The sequence below is a fragment of the Pseudophryne corroboree genome, unplaced genomic scaffold (assembly GCF_028390025.1).
Source record: "Pseudophryne corroboree isolate aPseCor3 unplaced genomic scaffold, aPseCor3.hap2 scaffold_222, whole genome shotgun sequence".
Taxonomy (NCBI): Eukaryota; Metazoa; Chordata; class Amphibia; order Anura; family Myobatrachidae; genus Pseudophryne; species Pseudophryne corroboree.
The window spans coordinates 652923-676612 of NW_026968868.1; the positions used below are offsets into that span (position 1 = coordinate 652923).

At 46.2% G+C, this 23690-nt stretch overlaps 17 non-coding genes and 2 pseudogenes across 17 annotated transcripts; 18 read left to right on the plus strand and 1 right to left on the minus strand.

The window, feature by feature from the left end:
• Window positions 1–5771: 5771 nt before the first annotated feature.
• On the minus strand, window positions 5772–5950 carry LOC135008370 (U1 spliceosomal RNA; annotated as a pseudogene).
• Window positions 5951–9720: 3770 nt separating this feature from the next.
• LOC135007973 (U1 spliceosomal RNA) lies at window positions 9721–9884 on the plus strand. Its single transcript, XR_010207793.1, has one exon. It is a non-coding gene; the product is annotated as a U1 spliceosomal RNA (small nuclear RNA).
• Window positions 9885–10036: 152 nt separating this feature from the next.
• On the plus strand, window positions 10037–10199 carry LOC135008240 (U1 spliceosomal RNA). The gene has a single exon (XR_010208051.1). It is a non-coding gene; the product is annotated as a U1 spliceosomal RNA (small nuclear RNA).
• Window positions 10200–10870: 671 nt separating this feature from the next.
• Window positions 10871–11034, plus strand: LOC135008096 (U1 spliceosomal RNA). The gene has a single exon (XR_010207913.1). It is a non-coding gene; the product is annotated as a U1 spliceosomal RNA (small nuclear RNA).
• Window positions 11035–11186: 152 nt separating this feature from the next.
• On the plus strand, window positions 11187–11350 carry LOC135008347 (U1 spliceosomal RNA). Its single transcript, XR_010208118.1, has one exon. It is a non-coding gene; the product is annotated as a U1 spliceosomal RNA (small nuclear RNA).
• Window positions 11351–13774: 2424 nt separating this feature from the next.
• Window positions 13775–13938, plus strand: LOC135008329 (U1 spliceosomal RNA). Its single transcript, XR_010208109.1, has one exon. It is a non-coding gene; the product is annotated as a U1 spliceosomal RNA (small nuclear RNA).
• Window positions 13939–14090: 152 nt separating this feature from the next.
• LOC135008155 (U1 spliceosomal RNA) lies at window positions 14091–14253 on the plus strand. The gene has a single exon (XR_010207971.1). It is a non-coding gene; the product is annotated as a U1 spliceosomal RNA (small nuclear RNA).
• Window positions 14254–14927: 674 nt separating this feature from the next.
• Window positions 14928–15091, plus strand: LOC135008075 (U1 spliceosomal RNA). The gene has a single exon (XR_010207893.1). It is a non-coding gene; the product is annotated as a U1 spliceosomal RNA (small nuclear RNA).
• Window positions 15092–15243: 152 nt separating this feature from the next.
• Window positions 15244–15406, plus strand: LOC135008171 (U1 spliceosomal RNA). The gene has a single exon (XR_010207987.1). It is a non-coding gene; the product is annotated as a U1 spliceosomal RNA (small nuclear RNA).
• Window positions 15407–16080: 674 nt separating this feature from the next.
• LOC135007962 (U1 spliceosomal RNA) lies at window positions 16081–16244 on the plus strand. The gene has a single exon (XR_010207782.1). It is a non-coding gene; the product is annotated as a U1 spliceosomal RNA (small nuclear RNA).
• Window positions 16245–16396: 152 nt separating this feature from the next.
• Window positions 16397–16559, plus strand: LOC135008172 (U1 spliceosomal RNA). The gene has a single exon (XR_010207988.1). It is a non-coding gene; the product is annotated as a U1 spliceosomal RNA (small nuclear RNA).
• A 674-nt stretch (window positions 16560–17233) lies between these two features.
• Window positions 17234–17397, plus strand: LOC135008341 (U1 spliceosomal RNA). Its single transcript, XR_010208113.1, has one exon. It is a non-coding gene; the product is annotated as a U1 spliceosomal RNA (small nuclear RNA).
• Window positions 17398–17549: 152 nt separating this feature from the next.
• LOC135008286 (U1 spliceosomal RNA) lies at window positions 17550–17685 on the plus strand (annotated as a pseudogene).
• Window positions 17686–18520: 835 nt separating this feature from the next.
• On the plus strand, window positions 18521–18684 carry LOC135008270 (U1 spliceosomal RNA). The gene has a single exon (XR_010208076.1). It is a non-coding gene; the product is annotated as a U1 spliceosomal RNA (small nuclear RNA).
• Window positions 18685–19354: 670 nt separating this feature from the next.
• LOC135008212 (U1 spliceosomal RNA) lies at window positions 19355–19518 on the plus strand. Its single transcript, XR_010208024.1, has one exon. It is a non-coding gene; the product is annotated as a U1 spliceosomal RNA (small nuclear RNA).
• Window positions 19519–19670: 152 nt separating this feature from the next.
• LOC135008348 (U1 spliceosomal RNA) lies at window positions 19671–19834 on the plus strand. The gene has a single exon (XR_010208119.1). It is a non-coding gene; the product is annotated as a U1 spliceosomal RNA (small nuclear RNA).
• A 2424-nt stretch (window positions 19835–22258) lies between these two features.
• On the plus strand, window positions 22259–22422 carry LOC135008352 (U1 spliceosomal RNA). The gene has a single exon (XR_010208123.1). It is a non-coding gene; the product is annotated as a U1 spliceosomal RNA (small nuclear RNA).
• Window positions 22423–22574: 152 nt separating this feature from the next.
• LOC135008156 (U1 spliceosomal RNA) lies at window positions 22575–22737 on the plus strand. Its single transcript, XR_010207972.1, has one exon. It is a non-coding gene; the product is annotated as a U1 spliceosomal RNA (small nuclear RNA).
• Window positions 22738–23411: 674 nt separating this feature from the next.
• On the plus strand, window positions 23412–23575 carry LOC135007963 (U1 spliceosomal RNA). The gene has a single exon (XR_010207783.1). It is a non-coding gene; the product is annotated as a U1 spliceosomal RNA (small nuclear RNA).
• The last annotated feature ends 115 nt before the right edge of the window (window positions 23576–23690 follow it).

Genomic DNA, 23690 nt, shown 5'->3' on the forward strand with positions numbered 1-23690 from the left:
AAATCTTTATTTAAGGGTGAAGATGTTTCTCACAAAATCGTTGCCCCAATGCATCATTGAAATTCAAGCTGGAAAGATGATTTTAATATATCACTTGTACATTTTGTATTGCTCTTCTGGTGACAATGTAGTTTGTTTTTGTCAATTACCATTTTAATAATCGGGTAAAGAAAATTAAGTGGATTTTTGAAAGAAAACAATACTGTCAATATACTATTAAAACAAATTAAAATGGTAAAAGTTATTGTACTTTAAGTAAAAATAAAAGAGCAAAAATATCAATCCCAGTTTTGGATTACTTTAATTAACAAAAAAAAATGCATATAGCAGAGGATAGTTTCAATTTGCCTACCTCTGGGTTATGGACCCAGCATGCTTCCATTACAGTACTCTGCTGCACATGTAAGTGCAAGAGGTCCTGAAGCACTCACTTATCATGGGAAAGTACCAATGTGTTTCTTCATTGGTTGATGGAAGAAACATCTTACAAAAACTCTCCACATTATTGACTTTTTAAAATGTTTCTAGGAATCGTTCTAGATGAATGCTTATTAGCCTTTGTCAGTATGTACTTTTGCTAAGTGTAGCTGTGGCGCAATCAGTTAGTGTGTAAGGCTATTAACCAAAAGGTTGGTTGTTCAATCCCACCCAGGGATTTAATTGACCTTGTTATCAGATTTTGGTGATCTTTAAGTAGACAAGTCAAAATTTCAAACCCCCTGTTATGGTGTAGGGTACCTGGCCTTCTCTGATGTAATCAGAGTTAGATTTGATTCAGTGATTTTATAAAAACAGCTAGGAAGCACAATTTGGCAGTGGGTTGCAGAGAAAAAGAAATATGCTGGCACAAAAATCCAATTGAGTGTTTAAACAGCTCTTCATTTTCTGGCTTTATTTTTATGCTAACTAATTTGTTCTCTGAAAAGTGTCCACAAAGCCAAGTATCTGATTAACATATTTGTAGGGATGGTTTTTCACCTATTACTAAATTAAACTTGCTTCATTGGAAAGGCAGCAAGATGTATCCTCATTTCAATATCTACTGAAATAATACAGGTTGACACCAGGAAACATTAACGCCACTGCATCCTTGCTGCTTTCTCATGTGGAAGTCTGTTTAATGTGAAAACAAGGTGATATCTAATTAGCACACAGGTAAGGAATTAAGAAAATCTTTATTTAAGGGTGAAGATGTTTCTCACAAAATCGTTGCCCCAATGCATCATTGAAATTCAAGCTGGAAAGATGATTTTAATATATCACTTGTACATTTTGTATTGCTCTTATGGTGACAATGTAGTTTGTTTTTGTCAATTACCATTTTAATAATAGGGTAAAGAAAATTAAGTGGATTTTTGAAAGAAAACAATACTGTCAATATACTATTAAAACAAATTAAAATGGTAAAAGTTATTGTACTTTAAGTAAAAATAAAAGCGAAAATATCAATCCCAGTTTTGGATTACTTTAATGAACAAAAAAAAAAATTCATATAGCAAAGGATAGTTTCAATCTGCCTACCTCTGGGTTATGGGCCCAGCATGCTTCCATTGCAGTACTCTGCTGCACATGTAAGTGCAAGAGATCCTGAAGCACTCACTCATCATGCGAAAGTACTAATGTGTTTCTTCATTGGTTGCTGGAAGAAACATCTTACAAAAACTCTCCAGATTATTGACTTTTTAAAGTTTTTCTAGGAAACGTTCTAGATGAATGCTTATTAGTCTTTGTCAGTATGTGCTTTTTGCAAAGTGTCGCTGTGGCGCAATCAGTTAGTGTGTATGGTTATTAACCAAAAGGTTGGTGGTTCAATCCCACCCAGGGACGTAATTGACCTTGTTATCAGATTTTGGTGATCTTTAAGTAGACAAGTCAAAATTTCAAACCCCCTGTTATGGTGTAGGGTACCTGGCCTTCTCTGATGTAATCAGAGTTAGATTTGATTCAGTGATTTTATAAAAACAGCTAGGAAGCACAATTTAGCAGTGGGTTGCAGAGAAAAAGAAATATGCTGGCAAAAAAATCCAATTGAGTGATTAAACAGCTCTTCATTTTCTGGCTTTATTTTTATGCTAACAAATTTGTTCTCTGAAAAGTGTCCACAAAGCCAAGTCTCTGATTAACACCTTTGTAGGGATGGTTTTTCACCTATTACTAAATTAAACTTGCTTCATTGGAAAGGCAGCAAGATGCATCCTCATTTCAATGTCTACTGAAATAATACAGGTTGACACCAGGAAACATTAACGCCACTGCATCCTTGCTGCTTTCGCATGTGGAAGTCTGTTTAATGTGAAAACAAGGTGATATCTAATTAGCACACAGGTAAGGAATTAAGAAAATCTTTATTTAAGGGTGAAGGTGTTTCTCACAAAATCGTTGCCCCAATGCATCATTGAAATTCAAGCTGGAAAGATGATTTTAATATATCACTTGTACATTTTGTATTGCTCTTCTGGTGACAATGTAGTTTGTTTTTGTCAATTACCATTTTAATAATAGGGTAAAGAAAATTAAGTGGATTTTTGAAAGAAAACAATACTGTCAATATACTATTAAAACAAATTAAAATGGTAAAAGTTATTGTACTTTAAGTAAAAATAAAAGAGCAAAAATATCAATCCCAGTTTTGGATTACTTTAATTAACAAAAAAAATGCATATAGCAGAGGATAGTTTCAATCTGCCTACCTCTGGGTTATGGGCCCAGCATTTTTCCATTGCAGTACTCTGCTGCACATGTAAGTGCAAGAGATCCTGAAGCACTCACTCATCATGGGAAAGTACCAATGTGTTTCTTCGTTGGTTGATGGAAGAAACATCTTACAAAAACTCTCCAGATTATTGACTTTTTAAAGTTTTTCTAGGAAACGTTCTAGATGAATGCTTATTAGCCTTTGTCAGTATGTACGTTTGTAAAGTGTCTCTGTGGCGCAATCTGTTAGTGTGTTTGGTTATTAATCAAAGGGTTGGTGGTTCAATCCCACCCAGGGATGTAATTGACCTTGTTATCAGATTTTGGTGATCTTTAAGTAGACAAGTCAAAATTTCAAACCCCCTTCTTATGGTGTAGGGTACCTGGCCTACTCTGATGTAATCAGAGTTAGATTTGAATCAGTGATTTTATAAAAAAAACAGCTAGGAAGCACAATTTAGCAGTGGGTTGCAGAGAAAAAGAAATATGCTGGCAGAAAAATCCAATTGAGTGATTAAACAGCTCTTCATTTTCTGGCTTTATTTTTATGCTAACGAATTTGTTCTCTGAAAAGTGTCCACAAAGCCAAGTATCTGATTAACATATTTGTAGGGATGGTTTTTCACCTATTACTAAATTAAACTTGCTTCATTGGAAAGGCAGCAAGATGCATCCTCATTTCAATATCTACTGAAATAATACAGGTTGACACCAGGAAACATTAACGCCACTGCATCCTTGCTGCTTTCTCATGTGGAAGTCTGTTTAATGTGAAAACAAGGTGATATCTAATTAGCACACAGGTAAGGAATTAAGAAAATCTTTATTTAAGGGTGAAGATGTTTCTCACAAAATCGTTGCCCCAATGCATCATTGAAATTCAAGCTGGAAAGATGATTTTAATATATCACTTGTACATTTTGTATTGCTCTTCTGGTGACAATGTAGTTTGTTTTTGTCAATTACCATTTTAATAATCGGATAAAGAAAATTAATTGGATTTTTGAAAGAAAACAATACTGTCAATATACTATTAAAACAAATTAAAATGGTAAAAGTTATTGTACTTTAAGTAAAAATAAAAGCTAAAATATCAATCCCAGTTTTGGATTACTTTAATGAACAAAAAAAAAATGCATATAGCAAAGGATAGTTTCAATCTGCCTACCTCTGGGTTATGGGCCCAGCATGCTTCCATTGCAGTACTCTGCTGCACATGTAAGTGCAAGAGATCCTGAAGCACTCACTCATCATGCGAAAGTACTAATGTGTTTCTTCATTGGTTGCTGGTGAAACATCTTACAAAAACTCTCCAGATTATTGACTTTTTAAAGTTTTTCTAGGAAACGTTCTAGATGAATGCTTATTAGTCTTTGTCAGTATGTGCTTTTTGCAAAGTGTCTCTGTGGCGCAATCGGTTAGTGTGTTCAGCTATTTATCAAAAGGTTGGTGGTTCAATCCCACCCAGGGACGTAATTGACCTTGTGATCACATTTTGGTGATATTTAAGTAGACAAGTCAAAATTGCAAACCCCCTCTTATGGTATAGGGTACCTGGCCTTCTCTGATGTAATCAGAGTTAGATTTGATTAAGTGATTTTATAAAAAAACAGCTAGGAAGCACAATTTAGCAGTGGGTTGCAGAGAAAAAGAAAAATGCTGGCAGAAAAATCCAATTGAGTGATTAAACAGCTCTTCATTTTCTGGCTTTATTTTTATGATTACAAATGTGTTCTCTGAAAAGTGTCCACAAAGCCAAGTATCTGATTAACATCTTTGTAGGGATGGTTTTTCACCTATTACTAAATTAAACTTGCTTCATTGGAAAGGCAGCAAGATGCATCCTCATTTCAATATCTACGGAAATAATACAGGTTGACACCAGGAAACATTAACGCCACTGCATCTTTGCTGTTTTCTCATGTGGAAGTCTGTTTAATGTGAAAACAAGGTGATATCTAATTAGCACACAGGTAAGGAATTAAGAAAATCTTTATTTAAGGGTGAAGATGTTTCTCACAAAATCGTTGCCCCAATGCATCATTGAAATTCAAGCTGGAAAGATGATTTTAATATATCACTTGTACATTTTGTATTGCTCTTCTGGTGACAATGTAGTTTGTTTTTGTCAATTACCATTTTAATAATCGGGTAAAGAAAATTAATTGGATTTTTGAAAGAAAACAATACTGTCAATATACTATTAAAACAAATTAAAATGGTAAAAGTTATTGTACTTTAAGTAAAAATAAAAGAGCAAAAATATCAATCCCAGTTTTGGATTACTTTAATTAACAAAAAAAAATGCATATAGCAGAGGATAGTTTCAATATGCCTACCTCTGGGTTATGGACCCAGCATGCTTCCATTACAGTACTCTGCTGCACATGTAAGTGCAAAAGATCCTGAAGCACTCACTCATCATGGGAAAGTACCAATGTGTTTCTTCATTGGTTGATGGAAGAAACATCTTACAAAAACTCTCCACATTATTGACTTTTTAAAATGTTTCTAGGAATCGTTCTAGATGAATGCTTATTAGCCTTTGTCAGTATGTACTTTTGCAAAGTGTCGCTGTGGCGCAATCAGTTAGTGTGTAAGGCTATTAACCAAAAGGTTGGTGGTTCAATCCCACCCAGGGACTTAATTGACCTTGTTATCAGATTTTGGTGATCTTTAAGTAGACAAGTCAAAATTTCAAACCCCCTGTTATGGTGTAGGGTACCTGGCCTTCTCTGATGTAATCAGAGTTAGATTTGATTCAGTGATTTTATAAAAACAGCTAGGAAGCACAATTTAGCAGTGGGTTGCAGAGAAAAAGAAATATGCTGGCAGAAAAATCCAATTGAGTGATTAAACAGCTCTTCATTTTCTGGCTTTATTTTTATGCTAACTAATTTGTTCTCTGAAAAGTGTCCACAAAGCCAAGTATCTGATTAACACCTTTGTAGGGATGGTTTTTCACCTATTATTAAATTAAACTTGCTTCATTGGAAAGGCAGCAAGTGATGTCATCCAAGCATTGGGTCAAAGTTGGCTTCAAACCTCGTCTGCTTATGAAAAGAGAAAAGGGGTATGCAGGGCATGGCGGCCTTTTGCGGTGCTTGGATGACCCCTAGTTCGCATTAAATAATGCAGTCGAGTTTCCCACATTTGGGGAAATCACAGAGGTCAGCATACCCAGAATGCAATGAATGAACCGCACCCTGGGAGAACAGTCTTCATGACCATGGTATCTCCTATGCAAAATAAGTATGATTTGGGATAGGGCTGGGGAGGGCCGCTGCTCAGGCACATCTCTGTCAAGTAAAGGAGATTCAACTGAGGCAGCACAAGGGAACTCTCATCTGGGGACAACAACTGCAGGGAGAACACATATTTTCAGATGAACATGGGAGGGCAGAAGGCTGCCTAATACTGAAGCACCCCCAAACAACAAACCAAATGCAACAACTAGTGCAAGCATTCCTGGGGGAAGGCCTGCAGCAGATGGATTTGCATATGGCGATGTCATCCAAGCAGTGGGTCAAAGTTGGCTTCAACCCTCGTCTGCATATGAAAAGAGAAAAGGGGTGTGCAGGGCATGGCGGCCTTTTGCGGCACTTGGATGACCCCTAGTTCGCATTAAACACCTCCACCCTCCGTCGGTGTGGGGCTCATGTTGGCTATGCCCCAGCCCCTGAAGGATTCAAGCTGATTTCTTGCAGCAGCTGGGCACTGTAACAGCTCCAGAGCTGCTCTGTAAGGCAAGTAAAAGGGTGTGGGCCCTGCAGCAATACCTGTAGTTCGCATTGTGCGAGACCCCTAGTTCGCATTAAACACCCCCACCCTCCTTCGGTGTGGGGCTCATGTTGGCCATGCCCCAGCCCCTGAAGCATTCACGCTGATTTCTTGCAGCAGCTGGGCACTGTAACAGCTCAAGAGCTGCTCTGTAAGGCAAGTAAAAGGGTGTGGGCCCTGCAGCACTACCTGTAGTTTGCATTGTGCATTGGAAGGCACAAAGTAAGCAGACGGGAGGAGAAGTCAGGATAGTGCACAAGGGTATAGACGGGAGGGGCTCAAGAAAAAAGAAGTAGAAACAGACAGCAAACTAGGCTTCCAATGCACAATGCAAACTACAGGTAGTGCTGCAGGGCCCACACCCTTTTACTTGCCTTACAGAGCAGCTCTGGAGCTGTTTAATCACTCAATTGGATTTTTCTGCCAGCATAATTTTTCTCTTACGTCCTAGAGGATGCTGGGGATTCCGTAAGGACCATGGGGGATAGACGGGCTCCGCAGGAGACATGGGCACTTTAAGAAAGACTTTAGATCTGGGTGTGCACTGGCTCCTCCCTCTATGCCCCTCCTCCAGACCTCAGTTTACTACTGTGCCCAGAGGAGACTGGGTGCTTTTCAGGGAGCTCTCCTGAGTTTCCTGACAGAAAGTATATTTGTTAGATTTTTTTATTTTCAGGGAGCCTGCTGGCAACAGACTCCCTGCATCGAGGGGCGGAGGGGAGAGATGCACACCTACTTCTGTGAGTTGATAGGCTCTGCTTCTTAGGCTACTGTACAGCATTAGCTCCAGAGGGATCGGTACGCAGGTCTCACCCTCGCCGTCCGTCCCAGAGCCGCGCCGCCGTCCCCCTCGCAGAGCCGGAAGATAGAAGCCGGGTGAGTATGAGAAGAAAAGAAGACTTCAGAGGCGGCGGAAGACTTCATGATCTTCACTGAGGTAACGCACAGCAGTAAAGCTGTGCTCCATTGCTCCAATACACCTCACACACTGCAGTCAGTGTAAGGGTGAAGGGCGCAGGGGGGACGCCCTGGGCAGCAATATAGACCTCTCTTTGGCAAAATAAATATATATGCAGCTAGGCACTGTATATATATATATATAAGAGCCCCCGCCATTTTTTTACTATATTTGAGCGGGACAGAAGCCCGTCGCTGAGGGGGTGGGGCTTCTCCCTCAGCACTCACCAGCGCCATTTTCTCCACAGCACCGCTGAGGGGAAGCTCCACGGACTCTCCCCTGCTTATACCACGGTAGAAAGAGGGTCTTAAAGAAGAGGGGGGCACATAATTAGGCGCATATATATATATGGAAATACAGCGCTACTGGGTAAACATAAAATTATTGTGTTTTTTTCCTGGGTCATATAGCGCTGGGGTGTGTGCTGGCATACTCTCTCTCTCTGTCTCTCCAAAGGGCCTTGTTGGGGAACTGTCCTCAGATAAGAGGATTCCCTGAGTGTATGGTGTGTCGGTACACGTGTGTCAACATGTCTGAGGTAGAAGGCTCTCCTAGAGAGGAGCAGGAGCAAATTAATGTGGTGTCTCCATCGACAACGCCGACACCTGACTGGATGGATATGTGGAATGTTTTAAGTGCTAATGTAAACTTATTACACAAGAGATTAGACAAAGCTGAAGCTAGGGAACAGTCAGGGAGTCAACCCATGCCTGTCCCTATGTCGCAGGGACCTTCGGGGTCTCAAAAGCGCCCACTATCCCAAATAGTTGACACAGATACCGACACAGATTCTGACTCCAGTGTCGACTACGATGATGCAAAGTTACAGCCAAAATTGGCTAAATGTATTCGATATATGATTATTGCAATAAAAGATGTTTTGCACATCACAGAGTCCCCTGTCCCTGACACGAGGGTACACATGTATAAGGGAAAGAAACCTGAGATAACCTTTCCCTCCTCACATGAGTTGAACGAATTATGTGAAAAAGCTTGGGAATCTCCAGACAAAAAGCTGCAGATTCCCAAAAGGATTCTTATGGCGTATCCTTTCCCGCCAATGGACAGGATACGGTGGGAATCCTCCCCTAGGGTGGATAAAGCATTGACACGCTTATCCAAAAAGGTAGCGCTGCCATCCCAGGATACGGCTACCATCAGGGACCCTGCTGACCGCAAGCAGGAGGTTACCCTAAAGTCCATTTACACACATTCTGGTACCTTACTCAGACCGGCAATTGCGTCGGCCGGGGTTGTAGCGCGGTGGCAGCATGGACAGATACCTTATCAGCAGAGATTGAGACCCTAGATAAGGATGCTATGTTATTGACCATAGGGCATATAAAAGATGCTGTCCTATATATGAGAGATGCTCAAAGTGACATTAGTCTACTGGGTTCTAGAATAAACGCTATGTCGATTTCTGCTAGACGAGTCCTATGGACCCGGCAATGGACAGGTGATGCCGACTCAAAAAGGCATATGGAGGTTTTACCTTACAGGGGTGAGGAATTGTTTGGGGAAGGTCTCTCGGACCTAGTCTCCACAGCTACAGCTGGTAAATCAAATTTTTTGCCTTATATTCCCTCACAGCCTAAGAAAGCACCACATTATCAAATACAGTCCTTTCGATCACAGAGAAACAAGAAAGTACCTTACCTCTTGCCAGAGGTAAGGGCAGAGGGAAGAAGCTGCACAACACAGCTAGTTCCCAGGAACAGAAGTCCTCCCCGGCCTCTACAAAATCCACCGCATGACGCTGGGGCTCCGCTAAAGGAGTCCGCCCAGTTGGGGGCACGTCTTCGAGTTTTCAGCCACATCTGGGTTCATTCGCAGGTGGATCCCTAGGCAATAGAAATTGTTTCTCAGGGTTACAAGCTGAAATTCGAAGAGGTGCCTCCTCGCCGGTTTTTCAAATCGGCCCTACCATCTTCTCCCCAGGAAAGGGAGATAGTGTTAAATGCAATTCACAAATTGTATCTTCAACATATGCAGATGAGGGTTCCAGCCAACTTTGGCCCACTGCTTGGATGACATCACCGTATGCAAATCCGTCTTCTGCAGACCATCTCCCAGGAATGCTTGTACTAGTTGTTGCATTTGGTTTGTTGTTTGGGCGTGCTTCAGTATTAGGCAGCCTTCTGCCCTCCCATGTTCATCTGAAAATATGTGTTCTCCCGGCAGTTGTTGTCCCCAGATGAGAGTTCCCTTGTGCTGCCTCAGTTGAATCTCCTTTACTTGACAGAGATGTGCCTGAGCAGCGGCCCTCCCCAGCCCTATCTCAAATCATACTTATTTTGCATAGGAGATACCATGGTCATAAAGATTGTTCTCCCAGGGTGAGGTTCATTCATTGCATTCTGGGTATGCTGACCCCTGTGATTTCCCCAAATGTGGGAAACTCAACTGCATTATTTGTGGTAGTGGGGGACTGTGTTTGTGTTTTCCTCTGGTCAGCTCTGGTAAAAGTCAGATTTCTTTGTCTCAGATCTTCCTCTAGCCTTGTTCTTCTTTCGAGAGTTCCATTGTGCTGCCTCAGTTTGACCTCCTTCACTTGACAGGGGGGTACCCGAGCAGCGACCCTCCCCAGCTCTAGCCCAACTCCTACATACCTGCCAGGTGAGATACTATGATCATGAAGGTGCTTCTCCCAGGGCAAGGCTCACCCATTGCACTCTGGGTGTGCTGCTCCTGCGATTTCCCCAAATGTGGGAAACTTGACTGCATAATTTGTGTTTCCCCTGGTCGGCTCTCGTATAATTCAGATCTCTTTGTCTCAGGTCTCTCTCCAGCCTAGTTTGCTGTCTGTTTCCACTTCTGTTTTCTTGAGCCGCTCCCTTCTATGCCCTTGCGCACTATCCTGACTTCTCCCGTCTGCTTACTTTGTGCCTTCCAACGCACAATGCGAACTACAGGTAGTGCTGCAGGGCCCACACCCTTTTACTTGCCGTACAGAGCAGCTCTGGAGCTGTTACAGTGCCCAGCTGCTGCAAGAAATCAGCTTGAATGCTTCAGGGGCTGGGGCATAGCCAACATGAGCCCCACACCGAAGGAGGGTGGAGGTATTTAATGCGAACTAGGGGTCATCCAAGCACCGCAAAAGGCCGCCATGCCCTGCATAACCCTTTTCTCTTTTCATATGCAGATGAGGGTTCCAGCCAACTTTGGCCCACTGCTTGGATGACATCACCGTATGCAAATCCGTCTTCTGCAGACCTTCTCCCAGGAATGCTTTTACTAGTTGTTACATTTGGTTTGTTGTTTGGGGGTGCTTCAGTATTAGGCAGCCTTCTGCCCTCCCATGTTCATCTGAAAATATGTGTTCTCCCTGCAGTTGTTGTCCCCAGATGAGAGTTCCCTTGTGCTGCCTCTGTTGAATCTCCTTTACTTGACAGAGATGTGCCTGAGCAGCGGCCCTCCCCAGCCCTATCCCAAATCATACTTATTTTGCATAGAAGTTTCCATGGTCATGAAGATTGTTCTCCCAGGGTGAGGTTCATTCATTGCATTCTGGGTATGCTGACCCCTGTGATTTCCCCAAATGTGGGAAACTCGACTGCATTAATTGTGGTAGTGGGGGACTGTGTTTGTGCTTTCCTCTGGTCAGCTCTGGTAAAAGTCAGATTTCTTTGTCTCAGATCTTCCTCTAGCCTTGTTCTTTTTTCGAGAGTTTCCTTGTGCTGCCTCAGTTGGATCTCCTTCACTTGACAGGGGGGTGCCCGAGCAGCGACCCTCCCCAGCTCAAGCCCAACTCCTACTTACCTGCCAAGTGAGATACTATGATCAGGAAGGTGCTTCTACCAGGGCAAGGCTCACCCATTGCACTCTGGGTGTGCTGCTCCTACGATTTCCCCAAATGTGGGACACTTGACTGCATAATTTGTGTTTCCTCTGGTCGGCTACTCGTATAATTCAGATCTCTTTGTCTCAGGTCTCTCTCCAGCCTAGTTTGCTGTCTGTTTCCACTTCTCTTTTCTTGAGCCCCTGCCTTCTATGCCCTTGTGCACTCTCCTGACTTCTCCTGTCTGCTTACTTTGTGCCTTCCAACGCACAATGCAAACTACAGGTAGTGCTGCAGGGCCAACACCCTTTTACTTGCCTTACAGAGCAGCTCTGGAGCTGTTACAGTGCCCAGCTGCTGCAAGAAATCAGCTTGAATGCTTCAGGGGCTGGGACATAGCCAACATGAGCAGCAAGATGCAGCACTGGACTATTAGTAATGTACTGTTGTATGCTGAGCACCACAATGCAGCACAAGACAATGAGCAGTGATACTGAGCACTGATGAGGATACTACTGAGAACTGACACTGAGCAGGAGAGACACACTACTAGTATTACTGAGCAGCAATAAGTAACCACTGATACTGGGCACTGATATTGAGATTTCCACTGAGAGAACATAGCCACGTCCTCTCCGCTCTCTCTTCAATGCACGAGTAAAAATGGCGGCAACGCGCAGCTCTTTATATGGAATCCGAATCTCGCGAGAATCTGACAGCGGGATGATGACATTTTCCCTTGTTCAGGTTTTCATAGTCAGGTGGGAACAACCGAGCCTGCCACGGACCAGTGTAAACCACGTGGAGTTCGTCGGGAATTCGGTTCTTGGAGAACCGAACCCGCTTCTCTATATATACTATATTACTATGTTACTGTAGTATACAGAACACCACAATGCAATGAGCAGTGATAGTGAGCACTGATGAGGATACTAGAACTGACACTGAGCAGCAAGATGCAGCACTGGACTATTAGTAATGTACTGTAGTATGCTGAGCACCACAATGCAGCACAAGACAATGAGCAGTGATACTGAGCACTGATGAGGATACTACTGAGAACTGACACTGAGCAGGAGAGACACACTACTAGTATTACTGAGCAGCAATAAGTAACCACTGATACTGAGCACTGATATTGAGATTTCCACTGAGAGAACATAGCCACGTCCTCTCCGCTCTCTCTTCAATGCACGAGTAAAAATGGCAGCAACGCGCAGCTCTTTATATGGAATCCGAATCTCGCAAGAATCCGACAGCGGGATGATGACATTTTCCCTTGTTCAGGTTTTCCGAGTCAGGCGGGAACAACCGAGCCTGCCTCGGACCAGTGTAAACCACGTGGAGTTCGTGGGGAATTCGGTTCTCCGAGAACCGAACCCGCTCCTCTCTACCTTATACCCATCAATTTTTTTATTTTCAATCTAAGCCCCTGCAGTTTTCTGTAAGCATCTGCTTCGCTATGATGATCAACAAGTCACAAGGGCAAACACTCAGGGCTTGAGGCGTAGATCTTAGGACCAGCTGCTACAAGCATGGCAGAGGTGTCACTATCACTGGTGACACCCAGAAAGGTAGCGAGGGAGATTGTAATGCAGTGCGCGCAGATAAACAGCGCAATGGTAAAAAGGAGGCATGGTTTCATAGGTAGGGGCGTGGCCTGGTGGCCTGAATCTACATTTTGTTGCTCCGGGTGTCCCGGGGGTTGGGGGCTGCACCCGGGGACTAGTGTGTGAGCTGTGCTGGCTCCTGCACAGTGACAGGGCATGGCCACCCAGCATGACGCCTCCCTTCTTGACCATGCTGTAATTGCAGTCGCACTGCAGTTCAGCGTGATCATAAAAAATGGTGTAGGCTCCTGCTGGTGCAGGCTGTAGAGAAAAGCTGCTGTGACCACGCCCCCTGTGTCTCCTCCGTTGCAGACCCCATTTTGAAGCCTTGCCCCCGGACTAAGAGAAAAGTATGCCCTTGCGCACTATCCTGACTTCTCCTCCCGTCTGCTTAATTTGTGCCTTCCAACGCACAATGCGAACAACAGGTGGTGCTGCAGGGCCCACACCCTTTTACTTGCCTTACAGAACAGCTCTGGAGCTGTTACAGTGCCCAGCTGCTGCAAGAAATCAGCTTGAATGCTTCAGGGGATGGGGCATGGCCAACATGAGCCCCACACCAAAGGAGGGTGGGGGTGTTTAATGCGAACTAGGGGTCATCCAAGCACTGCAAAAGGCCGCCATGCCCTGCATGCCCCTTTTCTCTTTTCATATGCAGATGAGGGTTCCAGTCAACTTTGGCCCACTGCTTGGATAACATCACCGTATGCAAATCCGTCTGCTGCAGACCTTCCCCAAGGAGTGCTTGTACTAGTTGTTGCATATGGTTTGATATTTGATGGTGCTTCAGTATTAGGCAGCCTTCCGCCCTCCCATGTTCATCTGAAAAGATGTGGTCTCCCTGCAGTTGTTGTCCCCAGATGAGAGTTCCCTTGTGCTGCCTCAGTTGAATCTCCTTTACTTGACAGAGATGTGCCTGAGCAGCGGCCCTCACCAGCCCTATCCCAAATCATACTTATTTTGCATAGGAGATACCATGGTCATGAAGATTGTTCTCCCAGGGTGAGGTTCATTCATTGCATTCTGGGTATGCTGACCCCTGTGATTTTCCCAAATGTGGGAAACTCGACTGCATTATTTGTGGTAGTGGGGGACTGTGTTTGTGCTTTCCTCTGGTCAGCTCTGGTAAAAGTCAGATTTCTTTGTCTCAGATCTTCCTCTAGCCTTGTTCTTCTATCGAGAGTTCCCTTGTGCTGCCTCAGTTGGATCTCTTTCACTTGACAGGGGGGTGCCCGAACAGCGACCCTCCCCAGCTCTAGCCCAACTCCTACTTACCTGCCAGGTGAGATACTATGATCATGAAGGTGCTTCTCCCAGGGCAAGGCTCACCCATTGCACTCTGGGTGTGCTGCCCCTGCGATTTCCCCAAATGTGGGAAACTTGACTGCATAATTTGTGTTTCCCCTGGTCGGCTCTCGTATAATTCAGATCTCTTTGTCTCAGGTCTCTCTCCAGCCTAGTTTGCTGTCTGTTTCCACTTCTCTTTTCTTCAACCGCTCCCTTCTATACCCTTGTGCACTATCCTGACTTCTCCTCCCGTCTGCTTACTTTGTGCCTTCCAATGCACAATGCAAACTACAGGTAGTGCTGCAGGGCCCACACCCTTTTACTTGCCTTACAGAGCAGCTCTGGAGCTGTTACAGTGCCCAGCTGCTGCAAGAAATCAGCTTGAATGCTTCAGGGGATGGGGCATGGCCAACATGAGCCCCACACCAAAGGAGGGTGGAGGTGTTTAATGCGAACTAGGGGTCATCCAAGCACCACAAAAGGCCGCCATGCCCTGCACGCCCCTTTTCTCTTTTCATATGCAGATGAGGGTTGAAGCCAACTTTGACCCACTGCTTGGATGACATCACCGTATGCAAATCCGTCTTCTGCAGAACTTCCCCCAGGAATGCTTGCACTAGTTGTTGCATTTGGTTTGTTGTTTGGGGGTGCTTCAGTATTAGGCAGCCTTCTGCCCTCCCATGTTCATCTGAAAATATGTGTTCTCCCTGCAGTTGTTGTCCCCAGATGAGAGTTCCCTTGTGCTGCCTCAGTTGAATCTCCTTTACTTGACAGAGATGTGCATGAGCAGCGGCCCTCCCCAGCCCTATTCCAAATCATACTTATTTTGCATAGGAGATACCATGGTCATGAAGATTGTTCTCCCAGGGTGAGGTTCATTCATTGCATTTTGGGTATGCTGACCCCTGTGATTTCCCCAAATGTGGGAAACTCGACTGCATTATTTGTGGTAGTGGGGGACTGTGTTTGTGCTTTCCTCTGGTCAGCTCTGGTAAAAGTCAGATTTCTTTGTCTCAGATTTTCCTCTAGCCTTGTTCTTCTTTCGAGAGTTCCATTGTGCTGCCTCAGTTGGATCTCCTTCACTTGACAGGGGGGTACCCGAGCAGCGACCCTCCCCAGCTCTAGCCCAACTCCTACTTACCTGCCAGGTGAGATACTATGATCATGAAGGTGCTTCTCCCAGGGCAAGGCTCACCCATTGCACTCTGGGTGTGCTGCCCCTGCGATTTCCCCAAATGTGGGAAACTTGACTGCATAATTTGTGTTTCCCCTGGTCGGCTCTCGTATAATTCAGATCTATTTGTCTCAGGTCTCTCTCCAGCCTAGTTTGCTGTCTGTTTCCACTTCTCTTTTCTTCAGCCGCTCCCTTCTATACCCTTGTGCACTATCCTGACTTCTCCTCCCGTCTGCTTACTTTGTGCCTTCCAATGCACAATGCAAACTACAGGTAGTGCTGCAGGGCCCACACCCTTTTACTTGCCTTACAGAGCAGCTCTGGAGCTGTTACAGTGCCCAGCTGCTGCAAGAAATCAGCTTGAATGCTTCAGGGGATGGGGCATGGCCAACATGAGCCCCACACCAAAGGAGGGTGGAGGTGTTTAATGCGAACTAGGGGTCATCCAAGCACCGCAAAAGGCCGCCATGCCCTGCACGCCCCTTTTCTCTTTTCAAATGCAGATGAGGGTTGAAGCCAACTTTGACCCACTGCTTGGATGACATCACCGTATGCAAATCCGTCTTCTGCAGAACTTCCCCCAGGAATGCTTGCACTAGTTGTTGCATTTGGTTTGTTGTTTGGGGGTGCTTCAGTATTAGGCAGCCTTCTGCCCTCCCATGTTCATCTGAAAATATGTGTTCTCCCTGCAGTTGTTGTCCCCAGATGAGAGTTCCCTTGTGCTGCCTCAGTTGAATCTCCTTTACTTGACAGAGATGTGCATGAGCAGCGGCCCTCCCCAGCCCTATTCCAAATCATACTTATTTTGCATAGGAGATACCATGGTCATGAAGATTGTTCTCCCAGGGTGAGGTTCATTCATTGCATTTTGGGTATGCTGACCCCTGTGATTTCCCCAAATGTGGGAAACTTGACTGCATTATTTGTGGTAGTGGGGGACTGTGTTTGTGCTTTCCTCTGGTCAGCTCTGGTAAAAGTCAGATTTCTTTGTCTCAGATTTTCCTCTAGCCTTGTTCTTCTTTCGAGAGTTCCATTGTGCTGCCTCAGTTGGATCTCCTTCACTTGACAGGGGGGTACCCGAGCAGCGACCCTCCCCAGCTCTAGCCCAACTCCTACTTACCTGCCAGGTGAGATACTATGATCATGAAGGTGCTTCTCCCAGGGCAAGGCTCACCCATTGCACTCTGGGTGTGCTGCCCCTGCGATTTCCCCAAATGTGGGAAACTTGACTGCATAATTTGTGTTTCCCCTGGTCGGCTCTCGTATAATTCAGATCTATTTGTCTCAGGTCTCTCTCCAGCCTAGTTTGCTGTCTGTTTCCACTTCTCTTTTCTTCAGCCGCTCCCTTCTATACCCTTGTGCACTATCCTGACTTCTCCTCCCGTCTGCTTACTTTGTGCCTTCCAATGCACAATGCAAACTACAGGTAGTGCTGCAGGGCCCACACCCTTTTACTTGCCTTACAGAGCAGCTCTGGAGCTGTTACAGTGCCCAGCTGCTGCAAGAAATCAGCTTGAATGCTTCAGGGGATGGGGCATGGCCAACATGAGCCCCACACCAAAGGAGGGGGGAGGTGTTTAATGCGAACTAGGGGTCATCCAAGCACTGCAAAAGGCCGCCATGCCCTGCATGCCCCTTTTCTCTTTTCATATGCAGATGAGGGTTCCAGTCAACTTTGGCCCACTGCTTGGATAACATCACCGTATGCAAATCCGTCTGCTGCAGACCTTCCCCCAGGAGTGCTTGTACTAGTTGTTGCATATGGTTTGATATTTGATGGTGCTTCAGTATTAGGCAGCCTTCCGCCCTCCCATATTCATCTGAAAAGATGTGGTCTCCCTGCAGTTGTTGTCCCCAGATGAGAGTTCACTTGTGCTGCCTCAGTTGAATCTCCTTTACTTGACAGAGATGTGCCTGAGCAGCTGCCCTCACCAGCCCTATCCCAAATCATACTTATTTTGCATAGGAGATACCATGGTCATGAAGATTGTTCTCCCAGGGTGAGGTTCATTCATTGCATTCTGGGTATGCTGACCCCTGTGATTTTCCCAAATGTGGGAAACTCGACTGCATTATTTGTGGTAGTGGGGGACTGTGTTTGTGCTTTCCTCTGGTCAGCTCTGGTAAAAGTCAGATTTCTTTGTCTCAGATCTTCCTCTAGCCTTGTTCTTCTTTCGAGAGTTCCCTGGTGCTGCCTCAGTTGGATCTCCTTCACTTCACAGGGGGGAACCCGAGCAGCGACCCTCCCCAGCTCTAGCCCAACTCCTACTTACCTGCCAGGTGAGATACTATGATCATGAAGGTGCTTCTCCCAGGGCAAGGCTCAACCATTGCACTCTGGGTGTGCTGCTCCTGCGATTTCCCCAAATGTGGGAAACTTGACTGCATAATTTGTGTTTCCCCTCGTCGGCTCTCGTATAATTCAGATCTCTTTGTCTCAGGTCTCTCTCCAGCCTAGTTTGCTGTCTGTTTCCACTTCTCTTTTCTTCAGCCGCTCCCTTCTATACCCTTGTGCACTATCCTGACTTCTCCTCCCGTCTGCTTACTTTGTGCCTTCCAATGCACAATGCAAACTACAGGTAGTGCTGCAGGGCCCACACCCTTTTACTTGCCTTACAGAGCAGCTCTGGAGCTGTTACAGTGCCCAGCTGCTGCAAGAAATTAGCTTGAATGCTTCAGGGGCTGGGGCATAGCCAACATGAGCCCCACACCAAAGGAGGGTGGAGGTGTTTAATGCAAACTAGGGGTCAGCCAAGCGCCGCAAAAGGCCACCATGCCCTGCACGCCCCTTTTCTCTTTTCATATGCAGACGAGGGTTGAAGCCAACTTTGACCCACTGCTTGGATGACATCACCATATGCAAATCCATCTGCGGCAGGCCTTCCCCCAGGAATGCTTGCACTAGTTGTTGCATTTGGTTTGTTGTTTGGGGGTGCTTCAGTATTAGGCAGCCTTCTGCCCTCCCATGTTCATCTTCAGGGGATGGGGCATGGCCAACATGAGCCCCACACCAAAGGAGGGTGGAGGTGTTTAATGCGAACTAGGGGTCATCCAAGCACCGCAAAAGGCCGCCATGCCCTGCACGCCCCTTTTCTCTTTTCATATGCAGATGAGGGTTGAAGCCAACTTTGACCCACTGCTTGGATGACATCACCGTATGCAAATCCGTCTTCTGCAGAACTTCACTTGACAGGGGGGTGCCCGAGCAGCGACCCTCCCCATCTCTAGCCCAACTCCTACTTACCTGCCAGGTGAGATACTATGATCAGGAAGGTGCTTCTCCCAGGGCAAGGCTCACCCATTGCACTCTGGGTGTGCTGCTCCTACGATTTCCCCAAATGTGGGACACTTGACTGCATAATTTGTGTTTCCTCTAGTCGGCTACTCGTATAATTCAGATCTCTTTGTCTCAGGTCTCTCTCCAGCCTAGTTTGCTGTCTGTTTCCACTTCTCTTTTCTTGAGCCGCTGCCTTCTATGCCCTTGTGCACTCTCCTGACTTCTCCTGTCTGCTTACTTTGTGCCTTCCAACGCACAATGCAAACTACAGGTAGTGCTGCAGGGCCCACACCCTTTTACTTGCCTTTCAGAGCAGCTCTGGAGCTGTTACAGTGCCCAGCTGCTGCAAGAAATCAGCTTGAATGCTTCAGGGGCTGGGGCATAGCCAACATGAGCCCCACACCGACGGAGGGTGGAGGTGTTTAATGCGAACTAAGGGTCATCCAAGCGCCGCAAAAGGCCGCCATGCCCTGCATACCCCTTTTCTCTTTTCATATGCAGATGAGGGTTCCAGCCAACTTTGGCCCACTGCTTGGATGACATCACCGTATGCAAATCCGTCTTCTGCAGACCTTCCCCCAGGAATGCTTGTACTAGTTGTTGCATTTGGTTTGTTGTTTGGGGTGCTTCAGTATTAGGCAGCCTTCAGCTCTCCCATGTTCATCTGAAAATATGTGTTCTCCCTGCAGTTGTTGTCCCCAGATGAGAGTACCCTTGTGCTGCCTCAGTTGAATCTCCTTTACTTGAAAGAGATGTGCCTGAGCAGCGGCCCTCCCCAGCCCTATCCCAAATCATACTTATTTTGCATAGGAGATACCATGGTCATGAAGATTGTTCTCCCAGGGTGAGGTTCATTCATTGCATTCTGGGTATGCTGACCCCTGTGATTTCCCCAAATGTGGGAAACTCGACTGCATTATTTGTGGTAGTGGGGGACTGTGTTTGTGCTTTCCTCTGGTCAGCTCTGGTAAAAGTCAGATTTCTTTGTCTCAGATCTTCCTCTAGCCTTGTTCTTTTTTTGAGAGTTTCCTTGTGCTGCCTCAGTTGGATCTCCTTCACTTGACAGGGGGGTGCCCGAGCAGCGACCCTCCCCAGCTCAAGCCCAACTCCTACTTACCTGCCAAGTGAGATACTATGATCAGGAAGGTGCTTCTACCAGGGCAAGGCTCACCCATTGCACTCTGGGTGTGCTGCTCCTACGATTTCCCCAAATGTGGGACACTTGACTGCATAATTTGTGTTTCCTCTGGTCGGCTACTCGTATAATTCAGATCTCTTTGTCTCAGGTCTCTCTCCAGCCTAGTTTGCTGTCTGTTTCCACTTCTCTTTTCTTGAGCCCCTGCCTTCTATGCCCTTGTGCACTCTCCTGACTTCTCCTGTCTGCTTACTTTGTGCCTTCCAACGCACAATGCAAACTACAGGTAGTGCTGCAGGGCCAACACCCTTTTACTTGCCTTACAGAGCAGCTCTGGAGCTGTTACAGTGCCCAGCTGCTGCAAGAAATCAGCTTGAATGCTTCAGGGGCTGGGGCATAGCCAACATGAGCAGCAAGATGCAGCACTGGACTATTAGTAATGTACTGTTGTATGCTGAGCACCACAATGCAGCACAAGACAATGAGCAGTGATACTGAGCACTGATGAGGATACTACTGAGAACTGACACTGAGCAGGAGAGACACACTACTAGTATTACTGAGCAGCAATAAGTAACCACTGATACTGGGCACTGATATTGAGATTTCCACTGAGAGAACATAGCCACGTCCTCTCCGCTCTCTCTTCAATGCACGAGTAAAAATGGCGGCAACGCGCAGCTCTTTATATGGAATCCGAATCTCGCGAGAATCCGACAGCGGGATGATGACATTTTCCCTTGTTCAGGTTTTCCGAGTCAGGCGGGAACAACCGAGCCTGCCACGGACCAGTGTAAACCACGTGGAGTTCGTCGGGAATTCGGTTCTCGGAGAACCGAACCCGCTCCTCTATATATACTATATTACTATGTTACTGTAGTATACAGAACACCACAATGCAATGAGCAGTGATAGTGAGCACTGATGAGGATACTAGAACTGACACTGAGCAGCAAGATGCAGCACTGGACTATTAGTAATGTACTGTAGTATGCTGAGCACCACAATGCAGCACAAGACAATGAGCAGTGATACTGAGCACTGATGAGGATACTACTGAGAACTGACACTGAGCAGGAGAGACACACTACTAGTATTACTGAGCAGCAATAAGTAACCACTGATACTGAGCACTGATATTGAGATTTCCACTGAGAGAACATAGCCACGTCCTCTCCGCTCTCTCTTCAATGCACGAGTAAAAATGGCAGCAACGCGCAGCTCTTTATATGGAATCCGAATCTCGCAAGAATCCGACAGCGGGATGATGACATTTTCCCTTGTTCAGGTTTTCCGAGTCAGGCGGGAACAACCGAGCCTGCCTCGGACCAGTGTAAACCACGTGGAGTTCGTGGGGAATTCGGTTCTCGGAGAACCGAACCCGCTCCTCTCTACCTTATACCCATCAATTTTTTTATTTTCAATCTAAGCCCCTGCAGTTTTCTGTAAGCATCTGCTTCGCTATGATGATCAACAAGTCACAAGGGCAAACACTCAGGGCTTGAGGCGTAGATCTTAGGACCAGCTGCTACAAGCATGGCAGAGGTGTCACTATCACTGGTGACACCCAGAAAGGTGGCGAGGGAGATTGTAATGCAGTGCGCGCAGATAAACAGCGCAATGGTAAAAAGGAGGCATGGTTTCATAGGTAGGGGCGTGGCCTGGTGGCCTGAATCTACATTTTGTTGCTCCGGGTGTCCCGGGGGTTGGGGGCTGCACCCGGGGACTAGTGTGTGAGCTGTGCTGGCTCCTGCACAGTGACAGGGCATGGCCACCCAGCATGACGCCTCCCTTCTTGACCATGCTGTAATTGCAGTCGCACTGCAGTTCAGCGTGATCATAAAAAATGGTGTAGGCTCCTGCTGGTGCAGGTTGTAGAGAAAAGCTGCTGTGACCACGCCCCCTGTGTCTCCTCCGTTGCAGACCCCATTTTGAAGCCTTGCCCCCGGACTAAGAGAAAAGTATGCCCTTGCGCACTATCCTGACTTCTCCTCCCGTCTGCTTAATTTGTGCCTTCCAACGCACAATGCGAACAACAGGTGGTGCTGCAGGGCCCACACCCTTTTACTTGCCTTACAGAACAGCTCTGGAGCTGTTACAGTGCCCAGCTGCTGCAAGAAATCAGCTTGAATGCTTCAGGAGATGGGGCATGGCCAACATGAGCCCCACACCAAAGGAGGGTGGGGGTGTTTAATGCGAACTAGGGGTCATCCAAGCACTGCAAAAGGCCGCCATGCCCTGCATGCCCCTTTTCTCTTTTCATATGCAGATGAGGGTTCCAGTCAACTTTGGCCCACTGCTTGGATAACATCACCGTATGCAAATCCGTCTGCTGCAGACCTTCCCCAAGGAGTGCTTGTACTAGTTGTTGCATATGGTTTGATATTTGATGGTGCTTCAGTATTAGGCAGCCTTCCGCCCTCCCATGTTCATCTGAAAAGATGTGGTCTCCCTGCAGTTGTTGTCCCCAGATGAGAGTTCCCTTGTGCTGCCTCAGTTGAATCTCCTTTACTTGACAGAGATGTGCCTGAGCAGCGGCCCTCACCAGCCCTATCCCAAATCATACTTATTTTGCATAGGAGATACCATGGTCATGAAGATTGTTCTCCCAGGGTGAGGTTCATTCATTGCATTCTGGGTATGCTGACCCCTGTGATTTTCCCAAATGTGGGAAACTCGACTGCATTATTTGTGGTAGTGGGGGACTGTGTTTGTGCTTTCCTCTGGTCAGCTCTGGTAAAAGTCAGATTTCTTTGTCTCAGATCTTCCTCTAGCCTTGTTCTTCTTTCGAGAGTTCCCTTGTGCTGCCTCAGTTGGATCTCTTTCACTTGACAGGGGGGTGCCCGAACAGCGACCCTCCCCAGCTCTAGCCCAACTCCTACTTACCTGCCAGGTGAGATACTATGATCATGAAGGTGCTTCTCCCAGGGCAAGGCTCACCCATTGCACTCTGGGTGTGCTGCCCCTGCGATTTCCCCAAATGTGGGAAACTTGACTGCATAATTTGTGTTTCCCCTGGTCGGCTCTCGTATAATTCAGATCTCTTTGTCTCAGGTCTCTCTCCAGCCTAGTTTGCTGTCTGTTTCCACTTCTCTTTTCTTCAACTGCTCCCTTCTATACCCTTGTGCACTATCCTGACTTCTCCTCCCGTCTGCTTACTTTGTGCCTTCCAATGCACAATGCAAACTACAGGTAGTGCTGCAGGGCCCACACCCTTTTACTTGCCTTACAGAGCAGCTCTGGAGCTGTTACAGTGCCCAGCTGCTGCAAGAAATCAGCTTGAATGCTTCAGGGGATGGGGCATGGCCAACATGAGCCCCACACCAAAGGAGGGTGGAGGTGTTTAATGCGAACTAGGGGTCATCCAAGCACCGCAAAAGGCCGCCATGCCCTGCACGCCCCTTTTCTCTTTTCATATGCAGATGAGGGTTGAAGCCAACTTTGACCCACTGCTTGGATGACATCACCGTATGCAAATCCGTCTTCTGCAGAACTTCCCCCAGGAATGCTTGCACTAGTTGTTGCATTTGGTTTGTTGTTTGGGGGTGCTTCAGTATTAGGCAGCCTTCTGCCCTCCCATGTTCATCTGAAAATATGTGTTCTCCCTGCAGTTGTTGTCCCCAGATGAGAGTTCCCTTGTGCTGCCTCAGTTGAATCTCCTTTACTTGACAGAGATGTGCATGAGCAGCGGCCCTCCCCAGCCCTATTCCAAATCATACTTATTTTGCATAGGAGATACCATGGTCATGAAGATTGTTCTCCCAGGGTGAGGTTCATTCATTGCATTTTGGGTATGCTGACCCCTGTGATTTCCCCAAATGTGGGAAACTTGACTGCATTATTTGTGGTAGTGGGGGACTGTGTTTGTGCTTTCCTCTGGTCAGCTCTGGTAAAAGTAAGATTTCTTTGTCTCAGATTTTCCTCTAGCCTTGTTCTTCTTTCGAGAGTTCCATTGTGCTGCCTCAGTTGGATCTCCTTCACTTGACAGGGGGGT